The 23579-nt window shown below is 36.5% G+C and overlaps 1 protein-coding gene across 2 annotated transcripts in view; it reads right to left on the reverse strand.

Annotated features, from left to right (window-relative positions):
• The window catches only part of ANO3 (anoctamin 3), a 209754-nt gene that overhangs the window by 132503 nt on the left and 53672 nt on the right, over window positions 1–23579 (reverse strand). The window lies entirely within an intron of this gene.

Below are 23579 nucleotides of genomic sequence, written 5' to 3' on the forward strand. Positions count from 1 at the left end.
AATCCAACTTCGATTCTGGGTCCATGTTCTTTGCTAATATATAAACTGTCCTTCTTTCTCCACATTTTTTATCAAACTGTTTTGAATATCTGTACCAACTCTCTATCTCCTTTTTTCCACACAAGCATTCTTGAGATTCAAAAAGTGTCTTAAGTGAGTGAGTCAGGGAGAGGGAGACAAATATCATATGATATCACTTGTATCTAATCAAGTATTAAATCACTTATCAAGTATTAAAATCAAATATCAAATCACTTTATTAAATCACTTTAATAAAAAAACATACATACAATGAGCTTATTTATAAAACAGAAACAGATTCATAGATTTCAAAAACAAACTTATGGTTACCAAATGTGAAACATGAGGGAGGAGAGATAAATTAGGAGTTTGGGATTAATATTTACACCTTACCTACATATAAAATAGATAACCAATAAGGACTTACTGTATAGCACAGGGTACTCTGTTCAACATTCTATAATAACCTATTTATATGTAATATATACACACAAAACTGAATCAACTATACTCAAGACTAATCACATGCTTATTAAGATGGCTTTAATGACCTCACCCTGCTATGCCCACCTGCTCCAGTTCTTTTCCAAAGACTCTGCCAAATTTTCAACCAAATTCAAATAAAGTTCTCATTATAGTTTTGATTTACATTTCTTTAATAATTAGTGATGTGAGTATTTTTTTTTTCATGTGCCTCCTCGTCATCAGTATGGCTTACTTGGAGAAATGCCTATTTAGGTCTTCTACCCCCACACTGGTCAGAATGGCCATCATTAATAAGTCTAAAAATAACAAATGCTGAAGAGGATGTGGAGAAAAGGAACCCTCCTTCACTGTTGGTAGTAATGCAAATTGATACAACCATTAGGGAAAACAGCATGGAGGTTCCTCAGAAGACTAAATATAGAACTGCCATATGATCCAGCAATCCCACTCCTGGGCATATATCCTGACAAAACTTTCATTCAAAAAGTTAGATGCACCCCTATGTTTACTGCACCACTATTCACAATAGCCAAGACATGGAAACCACCTAAATGTCCACTGACAGATGAATGGATTAAGATGTGGTATACATAAACACAATGAAATACTACTCAGCCATAAAAAAGAACAAAATAATGCCACTTGCAGCAACACGAATGGAACTAGAGACTCTCATACTAAGTGAAGTAAGTCAGAAAGAGAAAGACAAATACCATAAGATATCACTTATATGTGGAGTCCAAAATATGGCAGAAATGAACCTATCTACAAAATGGGAACAGACTCACAGATATAAAGAACAGACTTGTGGTTGCCAAGTAGGATGGTGGAGTAAGTGGGATGGATGGGGAGCTTGGGGTTGGTAGATGCAAACTATTAGATTTAGAATGGATAAGTATATACAGCACAGGGAACTATATCCAACCTCTTGGGATAGAACATGATGGAAGACAGTATAAGAAAAAGAATATATATATTCATATATATATATATGACTAGGTCACTATGTTGTACAGCAGAAACTTACACAACACTTTAGATCAACTACACCCTAATAAAAATATTTCTTTAAAAAAAGTCCTAATATTTGCAGGGATGTCTGCAAATTTCAGACAGATGCTTCTCTTTAGAAGAGTCTGCCTGAGATATATACGCAGCTCAAGGTAAAAAAATGTAAGGACCAAGGTAACCTGGCAGCCAAGGGACGTCCAGGTGAGGCAACATAAAAAAAAAATCTGAGAGACTGGCATCCTACAGGAACAGGTTAGGCTGCTCAGGAGCTTTGGAGCTTTGTTCTTTTTAGAGAACATAGGTTCAAGTATGTGAATTCAGGGTAGTAGAGATTTGCAGGCTCAAGGACAGGAAGGCTTGGCACAGTCTTTTCTGCAATGAATGAACACATTTTGAGATTCTCCCAGTACACAGAAGCCAAAGAGGTTAAGTGACATCCCAGATGTCATGGAAAAGGCAATAGTGAAATGAAAACTCTCACCTATTTGATGGTGGGCTTGACAATTACACTGAAAAAGACAAAGAAGCACCAGTGTACATTACTAGGTCTGGGGCTCGAGCAGTAACAGAAGGCTAACTCCCTTAAAGGCCATTTACAACTCCTATAGGATAGAGATACTGAGGATTTATGGCCCTAGAAAACACAATTAATTTCAGACTTTTTTTTTTGTCTTTTTAGGATTGCACCCTTGGCATATGGAAGTTCCCAGGCTAGGGGCTAAATCAGAGTTGTAGCTGCTGGCGTATGCCACAGCAACAGTAATGCCAGATCCAAGCCACGTCTGTGACGTACACCACAGCTCATGGCAACACTGGATCCTTAACCCACTGAGCAAGGACAGGGATCAAACCTGCCTCTTCATGCATACTAGTCAGATCCATTTTCACTGAGCCATGATGGGAACTCTAACTTTAGACTTTAAAGTGCTTTTGCCTCTGCCACTCCAGAGATTTCTTTTCTCAAGGCCACCAATGACTTTTATTGATGTATTTGATTGACAATTTTCTGTCCTCTTCTGATTTCACCTTTCAGTATTTGCATCACTCACTCCTCCTTGAAACACTTTTTTTTTTCTCCTTTTCACCCCCAGGACATCTAATTTATTTGGACTTTCTCCTACTTAAATGGAGTAAAGAATCACCCTTGGTTCTCTTGTCTGCTTTATCTATATTCCCTTCCTTTTGTTTTTCATCCAGTTTCATGGCTTTAATCATTTACATGTTGATAGCTACATAATCAAAACATTCATAGGCTTGTGTAACCAACTGGTTTCCTGATTTCTCTACTTATATATCTAACAGACATGAAAAGCTAATTCTCCAAAAAATGGAATTCCTTATTTTCTCCAAGTAGATGTTTCCCCAAGCCCTCTTTATTCTGATTGGTTACAAATCTATCCTTTAATTTGCTCAGATCGAAAATCTCCAGTCATCTTTGTTTCCTCTCTTTTCACTCATCTAACATTCAAATTACCAGAAAATTCTTCAAAATACATTTAGAATCTGACCACTTTCTAACCCCTTCATTACTACTACTGTGTTCTAAAATATATCATCTGTTGATCACATTACTGCAATAGTCTGACATCTCCTAGCTTCTATCTTTGCTCCTGTAAAGTCTATTCTCAACATGACAGTCACTTGAGTGATTCTTCCCATTATAAATCACATTATGTAATGCCTTTCCTCAAGATCCTCCAATGCTTTCCATGATGTTCCACTCCTGATCCCACTTTTTATAATCTATTTCTCCTTAGCAGTAGTTAAAAATTCCAACATGTTCTACAACACTACATAATTTATTTATTATCTTTCATTTACTATCTGTCTTATTGCATGGAATCTAAATTTTATGAATGTCATAAATTTTACTTTTTTTGTACACGGTATTTCAAACTCAGGGCCATACACAGAGTGGTCATCAATAAATATTTCTGGGAAGATAGAAATAAGGGAGGAAGGATGGGAGGGAAGAAAGAAAGAAGAAAAGAAGGGGAGGGAAAGAATAGAAAAATCCATACCTATGCATATCTAGGTAGGAATAACCTCAAAGAATATAGAGCCAATAAAATATCATGTGGTCATTTCTCATCCTCTTCCCTCCAACGTTTGTAACAAATCAAGTTGTAATAGGTTACCATAGGTTATATAGATTAAGATAAATAATCACAAAATTGCAGCCCAATTGCAATAGCCGCGGCTTATCCTTTGTTTTATACAAATGACCCACTGCCTCCAGGCATCTCCATGGTAATCTAAATAAGAATTGAGCTAAAATAAGATTATATGAAAATTCTCCTCCACATTTTCTTTTGCTTAAAGTAGAGCACCCTCTCCATTTCAGTATTAAGTAGCACCTAAATCTTATTTTAATGATAGCATATTTAGTCCCAGGTGAAGTGTGAAATCCTTCAAGGTGTAGATCAAGAAATCAAATGGCTGGATGGTGGGAAAACTGTGAGAAAATAAGATAGTTTTTAAAAGATTTTTCTTAGTTTAAGAGTAGCATGGACTGAAAGTGGAACCCTAATAGTTATTGTTATTAATTACTCTAAGATGAAGTTAAAACAAATGTTAAACTATCTCAGAAAAGCTGCTGCCTTACTATTAAAAAAAAAAAACTACATCTTTTTACAGTAAGTGACCTTAGGTATTATTCATAGGGTTTGTCTCCGTCTGTGTAAACATGTTCACAATCAAATTCTATTAACTAGCATTCTAATTTAGTATCTAATTATCCTATCAATTCTAAATTATTAATAATGAGTTTTAGCAGTTTATCAGGTGAAAAGTAGTTATCAAAATGCTAATAAGGAAGCATGACAAGACATAAATCTCTTCTGAATTGTATATAAAGAACAAAATAAAAATTCTATATAATTTTAAGGTTGAGTACTATATTTTAATACATATGTGACAACCATTAACCAAGATGTTGATTAACCCATGTTCAAAACTGTTGCCCAAAAGCAAAATTTATAGGAAATTTATTAGACATATCATTGCATGTAGACACCAAAAGAACAACTTTAACTGTTTGATATGATAATGGTTGTTCAAACATGAAAATGAAAGTCATGAGTTATCTGGAATAGTGAAATGTTTTCCAGTTACAATGTGGAATGTATTCAATTTAACACCGGATTTTCATGTTTATTGTTCCCAGAGGACAGAATAAAACTAGCTTTTCTCAAGAAGCTGGGATGTAGATGATCCATCAAGTAACTAATCTTTCAATAGTTTTGAAAACAACTTAATTTTTCAAGGCATTGCAAACCATGAACCTCAGGTGCTTTAAGAAAAGTTAGTCTTCCTAAAGACTATCTTGAGAATATGCAAGTTATGGCTCAGGTTTGCAAAGATTTGACCTCATTTGCAAAATAGCAATAGAAGTCTGCTTATTTGCATGTTTTCAAATAAAATTATGGCAGTGACTGCTTGTTTGTGAGATGCATATTTTCCTAGGATTTATTCTTTTCGATCTAACAAGCATTTACTGAACACCTAATGTGCGCTAGGTGCTGTGTGCTAAACTCCAGGGATAAAAATAAGAAGACTGAATATTTTCAGAGATTTTAGCTTACATATGGAGTGACAGGCAAGCAAATGTCTAGTGACAATGCTCTCTAACATGTGCAGTAATAGAGATCTGAGTTACAGAGTTGAAGAACGTCAGGGTGTAGCCACAGGAAACATGATTAACAGGTGCCAGAAGCCATCACCTGTCATATTATCTTGGTGAATTTACTATTGTCTTCTCTAAGACAGATGCAAAATTAGATCATGTCACTAATCTGTAAATGACTGCTGACTGATTATCTGTCAACCCTACCTGTGAGTTAGTAAAATGTGGTAGGACACATTGGTTAAGGTATTGAGATCTGGATCAGAGAGAGTCAAGTTTTAATTAACTGTTATTTAACCTCACTGATCAGCCTCAATTCCTGTAGCTTTTAAGTGAAGGTAAAATTTTCAACATTGGGGAATTCCCATTGTGGCTCAGCTGATTAAGGACCAAACGCTGTCTTTGTGAGGATGCAGGTTCAATCCCTGGCCTTGCTCAGTGGGTTAAGGTGTTGCCCCAGCTGTGGCATAGGCCACATCTGCAGCTCTAATTTGACCCCTGGGCTGGGAACTTCCATATACCACAGGTACAGCCATAAAAAGGAAAAAAAAAATCAACATTATAAGATCATTGTTACGACTAGGTGAAACAATGCATATAGAGCACTCACAATGTTGTCTGACTCACCTTTTAAGATTTTTTAAATGTTAGCTATTACCATAGGAAAACAGGATTAAAAATATATGCAATGTCTTAATTCCTCTTGCAACTTTTCCTGTTTTCTAATAATCCAAATGATCTCTTTCACATTTTGGAAAGTTATTTTCTTCAGTACATAGACAGAAATATAGATAAGTAAGCCAAAAGATATTAGTGTGAACAAGGAATTAGAGCAGAGTAAAGCAGTTATCCTTTACATATACTTGTGAATTTACATGATTTGCTACAAAATGAAAAGTGCAATAAAAACAAGCATAACAATTATGATGGGACAAACACCTGCATAGCTACTTCCTAAGTCAAGAAACACCAGATGCCTGCCTTTTATCCCCTCTATCAATCAAGATGTTCTCCACACATCCCTGCCCCAAGGTAATCATAATCCTTTCATATATGGTACTATTTTCTTACTTTTCCTTAGTTTTATTACCAAAAGCTAGATCCTTAAACATTATATTTTAGTTCTATCTGTTTTCAAACTTTATGTAAATGAAAATATACATTGAATAATCTTTTGCATCTGACTTCTTTCATGTAATATTATGGGTGTGAAATCCATGCCTGAGTTTTACATATTTGTAGTTTATTTTTGCACTGTTATATATTATCATATGAATACAAGAAAACTTACTTATGCTTTCCACCAATGATGGATACTTGGGCTGTTCCTAGTCTTGGCTACTACGAATGAAACAATAATAAATATCCACGTGTACATCGTGTATTGCACTTGCCCATGCCTTTCTATCAAGTATGTACCTAAGAGAAAAACTGCTGATTCACAGGGAATACTCATTTTTAACTTTAGCAGGTAATTCCAAACTACACTCTAAATCAATTTAAATCTCTACCAGTAGTATTTAAGTGACCCCTTCTTTATAACTTTTTTCCAAGTCTTTTAGAAATAGTAATTATTACTATTACTTTTCAGGCTTCCTGGTCTATGCTTAAAAATTGCACTTATTTTCCATAATATGTAGCATGAAAGAATACACTCTTCCCACTATGCATGGGCCTTAGGTGCTACTAATACCTGCTTCTACCCACAATCCTCTTTTTAATCCAAAGTTTGGTACTTGCAATGTAACCAACTATCGCCACCCCCATTTAGTGGGTACTTATGCTTTTGTTTGGATTCCAAGAGAGAGGCACAGACGTGGACAGGCAGAGGGAGCAGTATGTGACTCTGGATCGCTCAGAGGACTGCACCTGTTGAAAAGGGCAATGAATGCTTAGTTTCCTAGGCTGTGTGGTTCCTGCAGCCCAAAGTTAAGGACAGACCATGGGCCAGGTATGCCTATCTCTCCTTTACAACCTAGGTGCCACTAGATTGGTTTCAGTGAATAAGGCCAAGTGACTGTTCCAGGCGTGTTTCTTTTCTTCTTTCTTTCTTTCTTTCTTTCTTTCTTTCTTTCTTTCTTTCTTTCTTTTTTTTTTTTGGTCTTTTTAGGGCTGCACCCAAGGCATATGGAAATTCCCAGGCTAGGGGTCAAATCAGAGCTGTAGCTACTGGCCTGTGCCACAGCCACAGAAATACCAGATCCAAGCCATGTCTGTGACCTACACCACAGCTCATGGCAAAACCAGTTCCTTAACCCACTGAGCAAGGCAAGGGAACCCGCGTCCTCATGGATCTAGTCAGATTCATTTCCACTGAGCCACAATGGAAACTCTTATTTTAAAAAAAAATTTTTAACCACTATTTATAATTTAATTGGCATTTAAAATATGAAAAATGTTATTAATATCAGTGGCCTTATTTTCCATTTTGAGATCTGTTCATTTCTTGTGTTAATCCAAATTTTAATCTGTATTATTTTCCCCCAAAGAGCCTCCTTTAATATTTATCATTTGCAAATTAGCTGGTGCTATATTTTCCCTTTAATTTTTTTTAAATGGAACTAGAGACTCTCATACTGAGTGATGTAAATCAGAAAGAGAAAGACAAATACCATATGATATAACTTGTATCTGGAATCCAATATACGGCACAAATGAACCTTTCCACAGAAAAGAAAATCATGGACTTGGAGAATAGACTTGTGGTTGCCAAGGGGGAGGGGGAGGTAGTGGGATGGATTGGGAGCTTGGGGTTAATAGATGCTAACTATTGCTTTTGGAATGGCTTAGCAATGAGATCCTGAGAACTCTGTCTGGTCACTTATGATGGAGCATGATAATGTGAGAAAAAAGAATGTATACATGTATGTGTAACTGGGTCACCATGCTGAACAACAGAAAAAAAAAAACTGTATTGGGGAAATAACAATAAATTTTTTTTAAATAATATATTTTTAAATTTCATTTTTATTTTAATTTTTTCAGGCGTGTGTTTCTTAATCCTATCCTACAGTCTTCAGATAATGAAAATCTTTTTCATTAGTTTCCAGTGGTGGTGTTTGCTTTTGTGTTTCATTAGTTTCCAGTGGTGGTGTTTGTTTTTGTGTTTCTATCCTTTTTTGGCAATCTCTAATGAAAAATTACAGTCCAGAGCTGTTATTCTAACGCCAAGTCTTACTCAGAAGTTCTAGCTTTACACTCCTTAATTAGAGAAAGAGTCAAGCAGCTTTGGTATGTAACTATAATTTGTCTCAGAGTTAAAACCATTCCTTATATTAGCCTTCACTATGACCTTATTTACTATAGAGGAAAAAAAAAGTTTTTTAATATTTTCCTACTTCAGAGAGATGAGAAAGAGTTTTGTTAAGAAGGTCACATATTTACAACAACAACAACAAAACAACTCCTGTTAACAGAGAACACATCATGCGCTGTGGTTCAGAAGAAATTCCACACATGGGTGAAAATTTTAGGAAGAGCTATTGGATTAATTAAAATTCAGTAATTCGGTTTTCCTATCAGGGAAATTTTTTATTTAGAAATGGTATTTACTGAAGAAAAATGTTTTAATTTTCTGAAATGTCCTGGGGGATAAAATGTATATCAATACATATATATCTTAATGTATCTATATTAATATATGTCATAAAGGTAATTTCGATGCAGAAGTTTTTATGCAAATCATGTTTAATTATGACTCTGAAGAATATCAAAAAAATCTGACCTCACTGCTATGTAGTATGGCTTCACTGCTGGTAAGAACCTGGCCAAGCTTATCACCTCCTCAAGAGAAAGTCAACTTTACCTCTCGTCCATGTAGTCATAACAAATACAAATCTTCTCCAAATCAGTTAACTCTGAGGTAACTCTGGAGTCCTCATATTAGATGTCAGAATCTCTGATTGTATTCCAGCTCCTATTACAATCTGGCAGAAAGAACTGCCATTTAATAAAATAATAACTAATAAATTGATATTAAAGAAATAATAATACTAACAGAAGCTAAGCAGAAAATAAGCACTCCTCTACACACTCCGCATACAGATTTCATGTTCATACAAACTGAAAGATAAATACTACTTTTCCAATTTCACAGATGCTGAAATTGAGGTATACTTTAAAGTACATGGAAAGGTCTTTTCATTTGCTACATTCTCAGTTGATTTTTTTTTTTTTTTGGTACCAAGAGTGAGCGTACATTTTCAACTATTGCTAAGATAGGCTACCAAATGGCACTGGAAAACAATAAATTTTATATCACTGTTATGATTACCACTGAAGTTGCTATTTGTGGAAATATAGACTTTTTAATCATTTTAATAATGAATTCATAAGAATAATTCATTTATTGAATTAGCTTTCTAACCAAGAACTACTGGCCACTGAGATATATTTCTAAATGAAATGATAAACTGATTTAATAGTCATAACCACAGCTAATATTTATCATACCATTTGTATATGCCAAGAATTTAGCCAAGCTCTTATATATACCAACTAATTTAATTTTTTAAAAAATCCGCACTTTTATTTATCTACTTTTCAGTAAGTTTAAATCCTTGAAGGGTAAAGCATCACAAGGATTCTGTGTCCAATGGCCTTAGTAGGAAGGTTGTTTCAGAATTTGGAACAAATCACCACTGTTTCCATGAGCAGGAGTTCTCCTTCCCCAGATTACCTGGTTTTGTTAGTTTTTCCACCAGGAGTTACTGTGTTGTTCCTTCTTTATACATACAAGCATATCTCTTGCTTAGAGAGAATTTAGTTTCATCTTAAACATAAACACCATCAATTTTAAGAAGAGCTGTGTGTTCCTTCTTGTTCCAGAAACCCCACTTATAGCTCACAAAATGGCTCTGGATCACAGCCTTTCCAGCATATTTGTCATTTTAGAAGTCCTGTTCCCAGCACACTTCCATAGGCTCCAAGACGACTGAAAGAGCTAATTAAATCTTTATAAGAACCCAATATGTAAGTTTTATCATTAGCCTGGTTACTTATATCAGGCAACAGTTTTCAAGGTCAGTGAGTCTGTCAGTGTGGATTAGAATCTAGGCAGTCTAAGATGAAGAAGCAGTTCCTAAGCACTGCTTGTTGCAACCCCTCACTGCTCAGTGAGATGAGGTTCCTATTTTCATTTTTACTGTCTTGATTCCAAATCTTGTTCTGTACTGTGTGGGTATATTTCATAATGTGTCACGCTACTGATTAAAAATCATTACTAACCCTGGAATTCAATCAATTTACAACTAGTAAGATACTGATTTCATTAACCCCCAGAGGTAGCTTATGCTCTCTTGGCAGCAGGGCCTCCATAATACAATCAACTTATTATTTAATACCACACTGACTTTGAAAAAAATACTTTTTTTTTTTTTTTTTGCTTTTTAGGACCGCACTTGCAGCATATGGAGGTTCCCAGGTTAAGAGTCTAATCAGAGCTACAGGTGCTGGCCTACACCACAGCCACAGCAACGCCGGATCCTTAACCCACTGAGTGAGGCCAGGGCTCGAACCCACAACCTCATTGCTCCTAGTGGGATTCATTTCTGCTGCACCACGACGGGATCTCTGAAAGAAAAAATATCTTAAGATTCACAAAATAGTACATCACTCAAAGACCCCAAATGACACTTGTAACTGAATCACAGAAGGGACCCTCCAAGGCCTGGCAGATGAAGATAAACATGATGCTTAGGGAATAGAAGAGAGAGGCACTGCTGATTGATTGTTCTTTTAGAGGCACTTGGAGCAACAAGGTGAGCTGAAACCAGAATTCAGAAATCAGTCCTTAGTATCCATGAGGATTCAGGTTTGATCCCTGGCCTTGCACAGTGGGTTAAGGATCTGGTATTGCCATGAGCTATGGTGTAGGTCACAGATGTGACTCGGATTCTGAATTGCTGTGGGTGTGGCATAGCCTGCAGCTATAGTTCCAACTTGACCCCTAGCCTGGTAACTTCTACATGCTGCAGGTGTGGCCCTAAAAAGCAAAAAGAAAAAAAAAAGAAAGAAAGACAGAAATCAGAAGTCAGTTGGAAGCTTTTTCTCTAGCTGCAGCCTGAGTAGCTTGTCCCATCTGGGATGTCCATAGGGATTTTCTTCATCTTCTTTTTATGTGAGACTAGTGGATATGCAAGCTGGGCAGCTCTGTGTAACCCCAAGATGAAGGAATAAAATTAGGGAGAAACAGTCATTGTCTCCTCTTTGTCACTGCTATGCCTCTTGGGAATACAGCATGGAAACAAACCACTGCCTCCCACCCTGACCTAGAGGCATGAGAGAGAGATTTAGCAGCCTTGCCTGCCCACAAGATATGCAACTGCTGGGACAAAGATGTCTGCTCCAAATGGTAGCCTCAAAATGGTATGTGTATATCACATGACAATGAGAGCACTTTAAAACTCCAGACTTTAATTTTGACCTAGATCTAACTCTTTAGTTTCGCTCTCCAAGGGAAAAGACTTTTAGAAGAACAGAGACATCTGGCAATGGGTAGGACTAAAGAGTTTTGTCCTTTCTATTGATTCGTAACTTCACAGGGTTAGGAATTTCATGGTTTGTTTTTAAATCATACTACTTTTTTTCAGCTTTAAAAAAGACTGTGATTGGGTATTTTATTGAAGAGACCCTGTAAATCAACTATGCTTTAATTTAAAAAAATGACTGAGTTGCCAAGTGAAAGAAGCCATTTGAAAAGGTTACATACTCTATGACTGTGACATTTTGGAAAGGGGAAAATAATAGGGAGAGTAAAAAGATCAGGGATTGCCAGAGGTTAGGAGGATTTTTAGGTCAGTGAAACTGCTCTTGATTGATACTATAATGATGGATATATTATAGATTTGTTCTAACCCACAGAAGGTACAATGCCAGAGTGAACACTAATGTAAACTAGAGACTTTGGGTGATTATTATGCGTTAATGTATGTTCATCAATTGTAGCAGATGCACACTATGGTGGAGGATATCGATAATGTGAGAAGCTGTGTGTGGGGGGGGCAGAGAGTATATAATTAAAATGGCCTTTACTGATGCTCCTCCAATGCACCAAAATTAGTTTTGCATAGTATTTGTCACTATCTAGATTATATATCATGTACTTATTTCTCTACTGTATCCAGCTTATAGGATATAACCTCTTTTTGCCTTGTTCATTGCTGTATTCTCAGAGCCTACAAACAGTGATGCTGACAAGCGCCTGCTGGTTCAGTTAACTAGTTAATCTAACTAGTATTTCAGTTAGATTAATAATTTTCAGTTCCAGGAGTTCCTGTCATGGCTCATTGGAAACTAATCTGACTAGTATCCATGAGGACACAGGTTTGATCACTGGCCTTGCTTAGTGGGTTAAAGATCTGGCATTGTCATACTCTGTGGTGTAGGTCACAGACACTGCTTGGATCTGGTGTTACTGTTTTTGTGGCATAGGCTGGCAGCTGCAGCTCTGATTTGACCCCCTAGCCTGGGGACTTCCATATGCTGTGGGTGTGACCCTAAAAAAAAAAAGATTGAAAGTTGATTTTATAAAAGTAACCCTAGGAAATATACTGTATGAGAGAAGGAAAGCTTATGGTCTTATTCACCAAATTCCTCAATGAAACAACTGAGGGATAATATATCAGATTGGAAAATATCAAGAGGAAATAAAAGAGGGAAAAAAGGAGGAAGTGAAAGGATCTGGATTTTACTCATAGTTCTATCCCTGCTGATATGTCTTCAGACAACTGTCTTCTCCCCTCTGTTGCACAATCTGCCTACCATAAATCAAAGAGTGGGTGCTGGAGTTCCCGTCGTGGTTTAGTGGTTAACGAATCCGACTAGGAACCATGAGGTTTCGGGTTTGGTCCCTGCCCTTGCTCAGTGGGTTAACGATCCGGCGTTGCTGTGAGCTGTGGTGTAGGTTGCAGACGTGGCTCGGATCCCGCGTTGCTGTGGCTCTGGTGTAGGCCGGTGGCTACAGCTCCGATTCGACCCCTAGCCTGGGAACCTCCATATGCTGCGGAAGCGGCCCAAGAAATAACAAATAGACAAAAAAAAAAAAAAAAGAGTGGGTGCTAAAACAAGGAAGGGCCCTCATGGCTCTGACACACATGATGTTCTTTTTTCCAAATATTTCTCCAGGAGGCCAGGTTTTATAATCGTTCAGGTTTTTCAACTAACTTTGGCTATGTTTTTTAATTTTTGTACAGAATGATGCTCACATGAATATCTGGCAGCTGAATTCCCTCCCTAAAAGGATCCAAAATTTTTAGGGAAAGTTGTAAATGACAATCGATATCTGTTTTATTTCTACCTAAGAAAACACCTTTAATATAATAAAGGCACAAATAGGAGACAAGGGCTGCTCTTATTCCAAAATAAAAAGCGGTCCCTTTTCAATGTTATCAAATTTTACACTTCAGCTGGAATATACATACTTTGGGATGCAGCACTGAGAGAAAGTCTGAAGGGGAAAAGGCAGAGATGTAGAATCCTCCTACTGAAATCTAGCACTCATCTTCAGACACAGGGTATAAAAATAGAGAAGCAGGGACACGATTCCAGCAACATGGCAAACAAAATAATTTCAAAACACTCATGTAATAAAACACCTAGAAATGATACATAAAATAAAACATATATCTTTTGAAATTCATAAAAGAATTTTCAGGAAAGCATGTAAATCTCTAGCTTTCAAGTAGAAAAAAAGAGGTAGAAAACCATAACACATGCTGGTTAAGTCTATAGTGTGGCTACTCTGGGTAGGATCTAAAAATTAATAACAATAATGACAGTGGAAACAAACATTTACAAATTAAAAAAATATAACATCCAAGTAACTAATAAGCTAAGGAAATAAAATTCAGTGCTAGAAAATACTGCAAGTGAAAATATGGCCTACTTAATAAGTGACGGTAATTCAGACAAATTGGATATCTATACAAAAAAGATTAACTTGACTCCTACCTTAGATTTGTTAGACTTTTAGAACTGATATTCAAACATCAATTCTAATCCAGAAATAACTTATAAATTGATAGTTTAAGGACCCCTACCTTAAACCATACATAAAAATTAACTCAAAATGGAACATAAAACTACATGTGAAAGAGAAAACTATAAAATTATTAGACTAAAAATCTACGGGTAAACATTAGGTAATTAGGAGTTCCCGTCGTGGCTTAGTGGTTAACGAATCCGACTAGGAACCATGAGGTTGCGGGTTCCGTCCCTGCCCTTGCTCAGTGGGTTAACGATCTGGCGTTGCCGTGAGCTGTGGTGTAGGTCGCAGACACGGCTCGGATCCTGCGTTGCTGTGGCTCTGGCGTAGGCCGGTGGCTACAGCTCCGATTAGACCCCTAGCCTGGGAACCTCCATATGCAGCAGGAGTGGCCCAAGAAATAGCAAAAAAAAAAAAAAAAAAAAAAAATTAGGTAATTATTCCTAATGTTAAACATGGAGTTACCAAATTATCAATTTTACTCTTAGGTTTATATCCAGGGAAATGAAAACACACATCCACACAAAAAATTGTGCATGAGCATTCACAGCAGCATTATTCATAACAGTAAAAAAAAAATGCAACGTCTACTTGATGATACATAAATAAAATACATATTACCCATACAATGAAATATCATTTAGCATTAAAAAGGAATTAAATATATGCTACAAGATAGATGAACTTTGAAAATATTAGGTAAAGTGAAAGAAGCTAGCAATAAAAGACCATATATTATAATATTCTATTATGTGAAGTTCAATTGTAGGCAAATGTATACAGAATATAGAATGCATATAATCACTTCCTGGGACTGGAGAGAATGGATAGAATGGAGAGAAACTGCTAGTGGGTACAGGGTTTTATGCAGAGAGACAAAAAATTTTAAAATTATATTGTGATGATTACACAATTTTATGAACACACTAAAAACTTTAAATTGCATGCTTGAAGTGGGCCGTGAATTTTATCTCAATAAAGTTCTAAAAATCAATCATAGGTGGATTATTGACTATGAACTAAGAATATAGCTTTGAAAGCTAATATAGGAACTTAGAGTAGGCGGATATTTCTAAAACAAGACACAAAAAGAAAAAAATGGATAAATTTGCCTACATTACATGTAAAAGCATCTGTTCATCAAAGGAAGTCAGTATTATAAAAATATCCATTATCTCACATTCATCTATAAAGTCGATATTTAAATGAAGATCTCAACATAGTTCTGTGTGCATGTATGTAACTTAACAAGTTAATTCTTTAATAGGAAAAGCTAAATTACAGTGAGGGATTGCTGTATCAAGTTCAGGACCAAGAAGAAATCAGAAATGGAGAGGTAAACTGCATACCTAAACACTTAGGTTGCTTTTACTCTCAAGGACTTTTGCAGGTCCTGTAGATATGGGCTTCTGTATTAGCACTGTTCTGTGTGCCAGGTGCCAGGGATACAATGTTGAATGAGCCAGACAGCCCAATCTGCCGAGATATTTTTAGGATACCTCCGTAGTAACTGTACTTAAAATATTAAGATACTCCCTTCCTTTGGTTCTGAATTCATAACAGATGAAAGGCTGTCAGATGCCTAAACAGAATGGGAAGCTCAAGACAGAGAGGTCAAATTATACAAGGGCAGAATGAATTCATTTGCAGTTTTGCAAATGCAAAATAAAAATGTCCAGTCAAAATATAGAACTGTTAAAAGATGATCTCTGAAACAACGGAATGGCCCAGAACATTACCCTGGTCAAAGGCTACTGTTTCCCATGCATATTTAACTTGAAATGGCAGACCTTTAGATCAGGGTATTAAAGTTTCTGGCACCGAAGAACTGCTTGGTATCAACATTACTGTCCTTGACCATATACAGAAATGAGGAAAATTCATATAATGCTCCAAAGCAAATTATGCTAAATCGTTAGGTGTTGATCATCAATCACATACTCTAAAAAGGCAGAGAATAAAATCTCCCATAACCCTCACACCAAGATGGATTTGATCTGATGAGAAATGTATTGACTCTCTTGCAAAAAAGCGGAGCCCTAAGTTGTGCTCTTTACATTTGTGGAGAATTATTTTTCATGATCCAGTGTTCCTATGGTCCTCTTTCCTTCCCCCTGAAAGCTCTACTTCAGTAAGATAAGAATCTCTTGAGATCCAGCAAGAGGAAGATAGATTATCAAGCAACTATTTTTGCTAATATTGGAAAGCAGATGGCCTTTTCACATTGGCTGCAAATAATCTATCCAGAATAAAAATGTATCAGATCATGTTGGAAATTTTGGAAAGTAAGCACAAAAAAATATATCACAGAATCTGAAATGCCTATTTTACCATGAACTTAGTTCTTTCCGGTTCCAGAGTTACTCTTGCTGTTAAAAGGTATTTACAAAGAGATAGAAAGATGAACTCTCTGAGGTAGCTAGGGGTGTCATTAAGCCATGGCTGTTTGTACTTGCATAGATTTCTTTGCTACTGGTAGTTTCATTTCTTAAACTATAGAAGGATAGAACAAGAAAAAAACTAGTCTTTAACTCTTTTTAGGTAATAGGTAATATCCTGAGGAAAAAAGGCACATACTTAGAACATATTCATATAATTATACAATTCCAGAGAGTTCATGGATCCCCTGGAACTCATGAGGACGTCCCCATCCTCTGAGTCTGGACACCAGGCAGTCTCAGAGTCCTCCCAGTTCTAGGAACACATGCATTTATACACTAAACTCTCCTTGGCAAGACTTGACAGGAAGAAGCTGAATCTCTTACAGCAAATCCTCCAAGCGTTTTGGAAGCCTCACAGCTTAACTAAAAGTGTGGGCATTTGAGGTTATAAGAGAAATGCATGTTAGTGAAGGTACCTGGTATTTCTTTTCCCCTGCTAATCTTTCCTTTTTGGAGACTAGGAAAAGCCAACACACGACTATGCCTCATGTTTGAAACTGCAACGTGGAGGCATTCGTGAATACTGAATTTTGTGAAGACAGCATGACTTGCAGGTGGGGTAGCAGACATGAAGACCTACTTCTACCTCTTATCTCAGGTTACTGTGCACAGATACTTAATTAAATTTTTAGCTTCTTTATTTATAAAATGGTAATAATAAGGTCTGTTTATTTCTCTGAAAAATTGGGAAGCTGGTGGCTGATGAGTGCCAGACATCTTAGGTGCCAGATGAATGACAGCAGTCATCTGGGAAATGATTAGACAAGATACAACAGGGCATTGTTTCTCAAACTTTACTCATATACCTATATTTTGCCAAAGCCACGAGCCACCTACTTAATATTTTTTCTTTAGATTTCACCCTTTTTAGAAAATGATATTTGCCAAAATAATATTAACTAAAAATAAGAAATTTGATGTGTCGGTTATTTTTTTTTCCCCCTCTAACACACATTACAGTCAGGTCATATATATTATGTTTTTAAAAGTTGTTTCTGTGTGGCTTAAAAATTATTTTGAAAACTATGATTTAGAAAACATGCATCTATAGCAAGCCACTAAACTTTAGCTTAAATGAAACCTAATCTGGTTTATTCTTTTACTTGGCCAAGAACAAAACTGGAGACAAGGGGGTCAGAGTTTTGATGGAGGAAAGGGAAGAAGGAAATGCCTGGAGGAGGCCAGGTGGCATTGCCATAGGCATCTGACGCTCAGCCAATGAGTTACAGTCCCTGAGGGCTGTGAGCAAGGAGAAGAAGAAAAAGAGGTCAGGACAGAAGATGCATGAATTTTAAAGAATGATGCTTCTGATCTCAGTTACAAAGCTGGACCAGCTCATGTCACTTTTAGCAGTATTCTAAAGCTGCCAAAGCGTTACAGATAATTTTTCACTTTAAAAAAGTAAAAAAAAAAAACCAAAAAAAAAAAACACAAGGCAGGTGTGGGCAGGACATTAGCTTGGAAGGCACACAAAAAATGGTTCTTAACTGCTGATTTATGATGTAATTCTTTAATAACACATTCCTTTTTGGAAGCTACACACAAAGTTTTAATTCTGTGAAAAATTCATAAGATCATTAAACAACTTCTTATCTTTTAGCCAATATTGCCTGAAACTACCCACAGCAGTTCTTTCTAGCATGCTCCTGTATGGATAATCAAATATATGTCAATAAACAAAGACGGCAATAAATCACAACTTAAGAAAGCCAGATTACTAAAATTCAGAGGTGCAACTTTCATTAAGCTAAAACACACAACATCCAATGTACTTAGCAACTACTTCAAGCTATGTGCTAAAGAAAAAAAAGAGGCATCTATTCAACATATCTTTTTTTTTTTTTGCTTTAAATTAGCTCTTTTTATTTTTTAAATGATTTTTATTTTTCCCATTAAGTACCTAGTAAGATCCAGACACTTGTTCCAGACAGTGAGGATAGAGCAGTGAACAGCAAACAGGAGAATAAAATGAGTACTAAAGTGAAGTCATTCATACTCCAGCTTGCACAAGAAAATGTTTATTTAGCACGCATTATATGCTGACAATTGTGTCTTTTTCTTCATCTTAGTTTTTTGGGTTTTTTTTTTTTTTTTTGCTTTTTCCATCATATGGGAGCTGGCTCAGCCTAGAATTCAAGTCTTATTCTTTGGAAGTAGACAGACCTGAATTTGAATTCTGGCTCTGCCTTCCTGTTAGCTGTGTGGACCTGGACACACTAATCTCTGTGTTCATTAGTTTCCTCATTCATAAAGTGGGAGACAAATATCCCCTAAGATCCAGAAGTAAGTATCCACCAATAAGTACTGACTCAGTGTTCTTACTCTGCCCTATTAAGCATGGGGGCAAACAGTGAACAAACCAGACATGGCCTTACAGTCCAGCCATGGGGATAAATGAGTGGATTCATCTAAAAAGTGATTAGTGGGAAGTTGATGCAGGGGACTTACTGCTCTAATTATTAAATACTGGTATTTTGAATGGCGGACAGGATGACAGATACATGCATAAAAAGAAGAGATTTTTAATAAAATAAGTGGCAAGTATTAAATGACAAATGACTATCTAGAAAATAATAAGCATTCAAAATTACATGTTTAGGAGTTCTCGTTGTGGCTCAGTGGTTAACGAACCCAACTGAGGGATCCATGGGAATGCGGGTTCGATCCCTGGCCTTGCTCAGTGGGTTGAGGATCCAGTGTTGCCATGAGCTGTGGTGTAGGTTGCAGATGCAGCTCAGATCCCACATTGCTGTGGCTGTGGTGTTGGTCGTCAGCTGTAGCTCCCATTCGACCCCTAGCCTGGGAACTTCCATATGCTGTGGGTGTGACCCTAAAAAGAAAAAAAATTTACATGTTTAAACAGACAACTGCTAGGTGTTCCCATGGTGGCTCAGTAGTAAAAAACCCCACTAGTATCCATGAGGACGCAAGTTTGATCCCTGGGCTCGCTCAGTGGACTAAGGATCTGGCATTGCCTTGAGCTGCAGTGTAGGTTGCAGACACAGCTCAGATCCTGTGTTGCTGTGGCTGTGGTACAGGGTGGCAGCTACAGCTCTGATTTGACCCCTAGCCTGTGAACTTCCATGTGCTGCAGGCGAGGCCCTAAAAAAAATAGAAAAAAAAATTAGACAACTGCTGCTGTCCCAGAAGTTAAATATAGGAAGTTACTGTGGCAGTTACTGCTGACCAAAGGTAGTTTTACTGAAAAGATACTCTTTACTAATCAGACAACATGTAAGAAAAAAACAGATCAGGAGTCATAACCATTAGGCAAAAGACTAATGAATACTCTAGAAGTTCACAGAATAAAATAGACATATATCTTAGTTCCCTAAGTCAGTAAGACACTACTGCTTAATACAATTCTTATTATCATTTTATCAAACATTTTAATTCTAGATAACCGACTTCTTCCTGTGCCATGATGCATGGTCCATGGTCCATGGTCCATATTCAATACATTTTTTGCTTAATTGTGTTGGAAGGAGAAGCCCTAGAAAACAGAGAATCCCTTCGTCCTTTTGACGATTGATTTAAATGTTCTTTGGCTTTGAACAATATTTAGAGACTATATTAAACTGCACTTACAGACATATTAAATATCCTTAACACAAGTTACAATTTAATAACTAACACATAGGTAATTAAATTTTTTTTGAGCTTTATAATTTTGTTTGTTTTTAAGAAACTTCAGAAAATTATAAATAGGGTTTCTTTAATGCTGGCTGGTAGAAGATGGAGGTGGAGTCAGTTAAAATTCACCTGTCTCCCCTCTGGATGTGGAGAAATTATGGATGAGTTGTGTCAAAAAATCAGGATTGTTTTATGGTTATCTTTTCATAAACAAGGATAAAAATAGGAATTCCTGTTGTAGCTCAGTGGGTTATAAACCCAACTAGTATCCAAGAGGATGTGGGTTCAATCCCTGGCCCTGCTCAGCGGTTTCAGATCTGGTGTTGCTGTGGCTGTGATGTAGGATGGCAGCTGAAGCTGTAATTTGACCCCTAAAACCTAGCCTGAGAACTCCCATATGCCACAGGTGAGGACCTTAAAAAATTAAGCAGGAAAAAAAAATTAAGAGTAAAAATAAAGTGGTGAGGGAGAACAAAGAACACTGTTACTTCTGTACTCCTGATACTTCTTAGGGCCTCCTGGTAACGAAGCCCTCTGATATACTGACTCTATTTTCTGAATCCCCATCTATACACTGAAATATTTCCCTGGTTCAGAGCCAGCTTGTACCCACTCACAAGAGGCAATTTTTAAACCTGGGGAAATTTTGTGAATTAGCATGTAATAAGATAAGCAGTTTTTTGTTTGTTTGTTTGTTTACCATGGTAATCAGCAAAATATTTTTTTATTTTTATTTTTTAGAGCCCTTTATCTCCACCACTTATACATATCAATCACACCAAGACAAAGACCATATATTTGTGGTTTACAATGTCTACGTGGTACTTAGTCTTATGTCTACTAAAAGGTGGGTGTGTATATAAGTTAGACAGATCAAGTAAGAGACTTAGTGAGTTTACTCAAGAATTCATTCTCAAACTTACATATGTCCCTTAAAATCCTCACAACTCAGTGTAACAGAAGTCCCCCCAGCTGAGAGTGTCTCTATTCCACCATTTCCATAAAACCCTTATGAAAAGGAGGAGATGCCTAGGAATGAATTACACACCTGGGGGAGGGAGAATAGATCACAAATTTCATAAAGTTTCTGTTACTTCAAAGCAAAATGCCTCCTCACTGAGAGCCCAGAGCTGCCCTCAGCAAATGAGTGTAAAGAGGATAAATAATCTGTTTTTGAGCAGAGTTTTGGAGAGCTTACAGTACTGATTTTTTTTAACCTCCTGCTATTAAAAACCACCATGGTGTAGGCATAAAGAATGCAATGGTGTTTGGGCTAAAGGATTGTTGAGAATGATTTTCTGGAGACTTTGAAAACCAAATAGTTGTGAGTCACGGAAGAGTCCCTGTGAAGGGTCCCAGGTTGGCGTCTGCGGGGTAGTGACAACTGCAATAAGTAATGGTGAACATGAATAAAAAGGCATTAGAAATGATTCTTAATAATAGTGTTCAACAAATGGTTAGATAATGCTATTTTTTTTTCCACTAAAAGCCTCCCCTCCCATCTGCCTGTTCTGACCCAGTACCACTTTAAGACCCTATCAAACAAAGATGACAGATTCTAAGGTCCAGGTTCCAAGAGAGTGTTAGTTTCGCTTATCTTTGATCCTGCCCCAAGATCCCTTTGTTTTTATAGATGTTGTTTTTTATTCATTCACAAAAGACACTTTACTTCCATGTCAAAAATGCTAGTAGCATCTGGTAAGCTCTAAAACCTCATGTCAGGTTGAGAAATCCCCTGAAAGCAGTATCTTGCCTGTCTCCTTGCTACCAAAGGAAGAACTGCTTCCCTAAGAAGTACTAAGATGAAGATCTGCATTGATAAACACTAAGCCTTTTGAACACTTTGGCAGGCCTTTATATCTTTTGAAAATATTGCTTTCCAAAGCAGTGACACCACAAAGAAAAAAAGTCATAGATAATGTCAGTCCAGAAAACTCCATTTAGGAATCCTAAAAGCATTCTCTTCTAACCACTTAATCCCCCTTGATGACTGTTTAACTAGATATGCTTCCTGAAGAGTATCTGCTTTTTTGATGTACACATTTATTAAGGAAAAATTAAATATGTTTTAGATAATACAATGGAATAAATACAAATGGAATTCAGATGCATACATGAACTTCACTTACATACATATATGAAAATATCTGAGGCCAGATAATTTCTAAGTAGGAAGGTTTTTTAGATACATATGTAAACTTACTTCTTAAGCGGGAAAATAAAAGGTAAAAGACCAGATTCTTAAGTGTGCTACAAAATCAATCCCCAATCATACGCTTAATCCCCACGAAGCTCCCATAAATCAAGAGGTACTTAGCAGCAGACAAAATTGAACACACTTAAATAGGTAATGGGGGCTGCAGATCTTTTATATATTGCTTAGGTCTGATTTGACTTTTAAAAGTTTCTCAGAGCAACAAAAGATTCCTATTTTGTTTATATGACTTCTTTCTCTGCTTTCTCAGCTTTAAGCCATTTTCATCCGGTACTTTAATTCTCTACTTTCCATTTCCATCTAATACTTGAAGATAAATTTTGTTGACAAGATCCAACTTGGACATCATCAAGCCTCTTCAAAGATTTGTCACCACTTGGTTAGGGGTGCAGGGAAAAACTAGCTTTCCAGATGCAACATTCAAGGTCTGTTTTCTTAGGTTATAAAAATAAAACATTTATGAACTTCCCCTTACTCTCTTTCTTCTTTCCTCCCCTACAAAATTCCATTTATGGAGATAATTAGGTAAGTAAAGCAGAATTTTCCACCTACAGTATAGAGGAAAAAGGTGTAGTTCATCACATTGCGTATTAGACAAAACTCTTCTTCCAGATCATTTTCTCTTAGTTTCCCTTTTATTTCTCCTACAAATCTAAAACCTCTAAGCACTTGGATTTTTCTTCCCTTAATCCTAATTTCTCCCCCTTTCTCAGCCCAGAGTCAGACCACCAAAGACATAAGGCCTGCTTTGGCACTTACTATGACTGTGCATCCCTGGACCCGTTATTTAATCTCTCAAATTTTTAGTTTTCCTTTCTGTAGATATAGGAATACTTTGTCTTATTGAGAAATTACTATGTGTCAACATAATTCTAAGTTTTATATGAATTCATTGATTCCTTGTAAATACCCTATGAGGGAGGTACTACTGACTGCTACTATTCTCCTACCTTATTTTACAGAAAGGAAAGCTAAGGCAAAGGGAATTTAAATAACTTTTCCAGCACAATACGTAAGAGTCAGCACCAAATCCAAATTCATGTGTCCTAAATCCAGGAGTTAAGTTCTTAAACATTATCTTATATTGAAAGATTTATATCTATAAAATGATAAGAATCATACCTATTTTACATATGTTTATTATGCAAAGTTCTATTTAATCTT

This window comes from Phacochoerus africanus, chromosome 4, assembly GCF_016906955.1.
Source record: "Phacochoerus africanus isolate WHEZ1 chromosome 4, ROS_Pafr_v1, whole genome shotgun sequence".
In the NCBI taxonomy this organism is placed as follows: domain Eukaryota; kingdom Metazoa; phylum Chordata; class Mammalia; order Artiodactyla; family Suidae; genus Phacochoerus; species Phacochoerus africanus.